Here is a 6,000-nt window from a genome sequence, read left to right as displayed (position 1 = left end):
GTGACCTGTTGGGTAGTGAACATGTTTTAACATGCTGTGTTAGTGATGCTCATGCAGGTCATTTAGGTTCAAATACATATTGTGTAATTTCCAAATCCTGTACCTCTATCTGCTCCTTAATTTCTCCTTTTACTCCCTCACAAAAATGCCAAAAGAGCCAAAAGTAATAAAAAGCAGATTTACATTTTCTGAAGAGAAAATTAGGACTAGTGCAAATAACCAAAAAATATCGGCAGTGTCAGAGCCTTCCACCATGGCTCACGTACATTTTACCTTTGGTACAAATATATTAGCACATTACTTTATTTTACACTTAAAGGAGAAGTCCACTTCCAGAACAAAATTGACAGATAATGTACTCACCCCTTGTCATCCGAGATGTTTATGTCTTTCTTTCTTCAGCCATAAAGAAATTATGGTTTTTGAGGAAAACATTTCAGCATTTTTCTCCATATAATGGACTGATATGGTGCCCCGATTTTGAACTTCCAAAATGCAGTTTAAATGCGGCTTCAAACGATCCCAAATGCAGATGTAAACGATCCCAGCCAAGAAAGGATGGTCTTATCTAGCGAAACGATCGGTTATTTTCATTAAAAAAATACAATTTAAATACTTTTTATTCTCAAACGCTCATCTCAGTTAGGGTATGTCGAAAAACTCCAATCCTTTTTTCTCCCTCAACTTCGAAAATCATTTCAAAATCATCCTACATCGCTGCAGAAGTACCGACCCAGTCTATGCAAAGTGAACATGCAAAGAAGATCAAACACCCTTAACAAAAAAGGTAAAACAGCAATATAAGACGATTTTGAAGTTGAGGGAGAACATGAGATGGGTGGTTTTCGACATACCCTAACTGTCATGAACCAGAACAAAACATTTCAGGCAGAGTAAGACAAGACGAGCATTTGGCATTAAAAAGTATATAAATTGTATTATTTTTATGAAAATAACTGATCATTTCGCTAGATAAGACCCTTCTTCCTCGGCTGGGATTGTTTACAACTGCATTTGGGATCGTTTGAAGCCACATTTAAACTGCATTTTGGAAGTTCAAAATCGGGGCACCATATCAGTCCATTATATGGAGAAAAATGCTGAAATGTTTTCCTCAAAAACCATAATTTCTTTATGGCTGAAGAAAGAAAGACATAAACATCTTGGATGACAAGGGGTGAGTACATTATCTGTCAATTTTGGAAGAAGACTTCTCCTTTAAAGGTGTTATTCATTGTTTTCCCTTAGTATAACAAGACGTGGTTTGTTTCTGTTTATACACTACTGATAAAAAGAGTGCTGTCTGTAAGATTTTTAGTGTTTTTGAACATTTTTTAGGGGCCGTTTACACAGAATGCATCTTTGCGTCAAAAAAAAGCAAGTTCTGCCTTTTTTTTTTATAATTGAGAGTTACAAAGTCTATTTATGAGGGGGAAAAAAGACTCTCTTTTGCAGGTTTATATCTCACAATTCTGACTTTGTAACTCGCAATTGCGAGTTTATATCAAACCGTTCTGGAAAAAAAAAATCTGAATTGCGCGCTTACAGCTTGCAATTCTGACTTTTTAACTCACAATTTTGAAAAAAAGGCAGAATTGCCAATTCATATCTCACAGTTCTGAGGGTAAAAAATTCAGAATTGCAAAATACAAAAATGCAGTTTTGAGAAAAAATTCGAAATTGTGAGTTTGTATCCCACAATTCTGACTTTATAATTTTCAATTGCAAGATTATATTATGCAATTCTGACAAAAAAAAGTCAGACTTACTATTACTAGAGTTATTATCTCACAATCGCGAGTTTGTATCTCACAATTCTGAAAAAAAAAAAAAAAAAGTTGTACAAGTTTGTACTATGCAGTTCTGGGGAAAAAAGGGAAAATTGTGAGATATAATCTTGCAATTGCGAGAAAATAAAAAATTTGAGATATAAAGTTGGTGTTTTAAAAAAATGTGGTGTTCATGTGTGAGACACTGCAAAAGATTTGAGACATGAGCGCAACGGTCATGCACGTCTGTCTAGCGTGTTTTTACAAAAAAAAAAAAAAAACAGTGGAAAAGTAGCGTGTTGGAATGGAAAAACTTGTTTTGTGTGAAAGGCCCCCTATGCTCATCAAGGCTGCATTCATTTGATTAGAAATGCAGTAATGTGTTTTTTTTTTTGTTTTTTTACAGTACAGCCTCCTCTGCCATGTTGTCGTCAAACAGTTGCCATGCCAACTTGCTACTGTAAACAAAAGCTCGCAACACTTGCCCCGCCTCTGAGGTCTTCTGATTGGTCCGCTGTTATGGAATAAGGTGCATTTAAAAAACAGCAGTCTTGTGCGAGACACTGCAAAAGATTTGAAATGTGAGCGCAATAGTTCATCTACATGTCCGTCTAGTGCGTAAAAAAAACAAAAAAAACAATGGAAAAGTAGCACGTTGGAATGCTCACCAAGGCTGCACTTATTTGTTCAAAAATAAAGTCAAGCGTCTGCTTACTGGCACAAGTGACAAATAAGCCCACTCCAAAATGTGGTCCTTAAATATAAACAAGGTCCCATTTACAATGCAGTGATTTTTTTTTTTTTTTTTAGCACGTTGTATTGTTTGCCATGCAAGAGTCATAAGTCTAAACACTTATAGCAACAGTAATAGCACACCTCTTCTGAATCAGCTGCATGGTTTGAGCTATCATTTATGTCTACAGAGCAAATAGTGTGGGACGAGTTCCTAAGTTTAAACCTAGGATTAGAGGTTTGTTCAAATTGCTAACCCCAAGCAATACTTATAGTGGTTGCTAAATATTGTCTCCTGTTAGCGAATACCTGCATTTACAGCCCCTGATAGCAGACGCGGAGTGACTAGCAGGATGCCGATACTGCTGAGCTCCAGTTGGTGGGGGCGTTGTCTCAGGGTACACAACAACAGCCCTAACCAGTGTTTATCATGCAGCATTTAAAACCTCATTCATAGAAAAAATGTATGCTCCAACCACTCATTGACAGCTGGCCCAAACAGTCTCTGAAACATCCTTCTGACTCACTGTCTGTTTTTCGCAATATATTGTGCAATGTCAGTTTCACTGCACAACACTTTCAAATCATGTGGCAACAGCAGTGACATCAAATTTTACAGACGTGAATGACGTTGAAGAGCGTGGGCTGTGTTATTTTTCCACGTAATTAGAAATAGTCTGACTGACAATAAAAAAAAATAAACATAGAGCCATAAGTCTCATATTCAAGTATTTTTCATGCACTTTTTTGAAATTGGTGCTTTAATCCTGAATGGAAACTATTTGCATAAATGTTTATGCATTAAGGTTTGGTCACAATAGCGAAATTTCATGAACAAAAAGGTTTATTGTCTATTGTAATATAGCAATGTATGGGAAAACATTTTCCCTCACAACAAAAATTCAGATTGCTTTGTATCCTATTGGAATTTCTGGATTTCACCTGTGAAAATGATCAGAACAACGTTAAATGTGACCACACCGTAGGTGAATGGGGAGATTCACATTAAATCTGTCATAAAATTCTCATCCTCACATCATTCCAAACCTGTCTGATTTTATTTCTTATGTGTAACTACAGAAGAAAGTCATACAGATTTGGAACAACATGAGAATGAGTAAATAATGATAGCGTTTTCATTTTTAGGTGAACTATCCCTAAATGAAGACAAACACAGTTTTTCGCATTAAATATTGGCCAGAAAGCATCCACCTAGCAACCACACAGCAATGACGCAACAGCCACCCAGAACACCCTAGAAAGTGCATTTCAACCTGCTATGAATCATGCTTCAGGTGTGGTATGAAAGCCTGACTGTACAGATTTGCTCATCTGTCATTCACGTTCACCTGCAGAACCAGAGGTGTTGACTTCTTAAAGCGATAGTTCACCCAAAAATGAAAATTTGCTGTTCATTTAGCCACCCAAGATATAAGTGACTTTTTTTCCTTCAGTAGAACAGTAAAGAGAATTTTTAACTGAAATCGTGGTCCTTGGTGATTTTATAAAATACAGGTCAGCGGCTGAGAATAAAAAATCATGTCAGTGAACACGTAGTTAACACCAGTGGCTCCTGACAATATATTAAGGTGATATGATGCAAAATGTTTGGTCTGTGCAAGAAACTGAATATTATTTACAACATTATCCATAGCCTTAGGCGAACAGGGAAATATGATTCTTTTCCACAAACTGGTTCGTCTCAATGAACTGGTTTAATTCGCTAGTTAATTTACGTAATTATATTATTAAAGCACCCAATAATGATGTGAAACATGGATATCTTACGTGTTTAAAGCGTTTATAAAGTAAACAAACTAGTCTTTATCAGCTCACCTTTTTACATAAACAATGAAAAACGATAAAAACTTTCATTTCTCCCTTTCATTCTAGTATTCGGTTCAGGCATGCACATATCATCGACTGATCGTTTTTTTTGTTCTGAGTCCAACTGTTTCCTCAGTTCAGTGACTGTTGGAGGAACTGGAGTGTGAAAAATAGCATCATATGATCATAAACACCAGTATACTGGCTCATTTAGAGTCTGAGTGACTGTCAGGCATCTGAAAGTGAGTTTTAATTGAGTAACTTGTAGATCTACCTGCTGAAAATACAGCTAAAACCAGCCTAAGCTGGTTGTCTGGTTTTAGCTGGTCATCCAGCCTGGTCTTAGCTGGTGATAGCTGGTTAGCAGGCTGGTTTAAGAGGGGTTTTGGCCACTTTCTTAGCTGGCCAGGCTGGGAGACCAAAACCAGCTATTTCCAGCTTAAACCAGCTAAGACCAGCCAACCAGGCTAGGCTGGTTTTAGCTGTTTTTTTCTACAGGGGTGCTGCTCGAGCCACAAACTGTTTCGATTCAGTCTGATTTGGTGAATTGTTTCAACTAGTTTGTGAAAAAGAACCAGTTCAAACGAATGATTTTCTTGCATAGACTATATGTTTTGCTTCGTAAGACCTCAATATATCTTAAGAAGCCATGGGTATTAATTTTGTGTTCCTTGATATGCTTTTTTTATTCTCAAAGACAGGCAGCCGCTATCTTGCATTTTATGAATCACCAAGAACCACGGTTTCAGCTGAAAACATCTTGGATTGCCTGAGGGTGAGTAAATTAACATAATTAACATAATTTTTCTAGTAGTTGTTGACTAGTAGTTGTTCATTTTAAGCATGAGTTGACTAATCGCATGTTTATTAATAAACCATTTAAATCATAATAACGAGCCTTTAATTGCCTGCATAGCCTAATAAGTGCTCAAGCACATGCATAAAGCTTGCCATAGCACACCAACAGAAGTAGCCTAATGATTATGCATGTCTGGGAAAAACAGTAAGGAGGTTAAAGTAGTGGATGTGCCTGTATGCATGTTTCATATGGATTACATGACCTGAGAATGTTTTCCATTTGAACTGGTTTATTTGAAAATAGACATTTCACTCTCTATAGATATATTTTTCATGTCTGTAAGGCAAGTATACACACAGTTTCAGAGTTTCACACTTATGTTCACAGAGACCGAGACACAGAAAGCGCATCCTGTTTGCTTACATTATTTTACAAAAGCTAAACATTTTGTTGTTATTGTGAGTGCACACAAACAAAGAGTTTGTGTGAGAGTCTTTACATATTCAAAAGATGTATTACTCTTATCTGTATGACCAAAACGTTTAGTAAGAGCATCCCTTACGAAAATTAACCATGGTTTTATTATACTAAAATTGTAGTAATCATGTTTTTTTTGGCATATTGATTATCACTTTTATAATGACAGTTTTACTACAAATACAATGATTAAACTATGGTTTGTGTAGCAAAACCGTGGCTAATTTGTACCATGGTTTAACTATAGTAAGCATGGTTTTTTGGTTTTATTTGCAGTAAAACCATGGTTAATTTTCGTAAGTGACCGCACAAACCCCTCTACCTGTCATACAGTGAGCGCATTGTTCAGCTTCTAAACTCAATAGCACACATTTTTCTAGGTTAACATTAGATTGA

The sequence above is a fragment of the Labeo rohita genome, chromosome 14, assembly GCF_022985175.1.
Source record: "Labeo rohita strain BAU-BD-2019 chromosome 14, IGBB_LRoh.1.0, whole genome shotgun sequence".
Classification (NCBI taxonomy): Eukaryota; Metazoa; Chordata; class Actinopteri; order Cypriniformes; family Cyprinidae; genus Labeo; species Labeo rohita.
Note: the sequence above shows the minus strand (reverse complement) of the source record.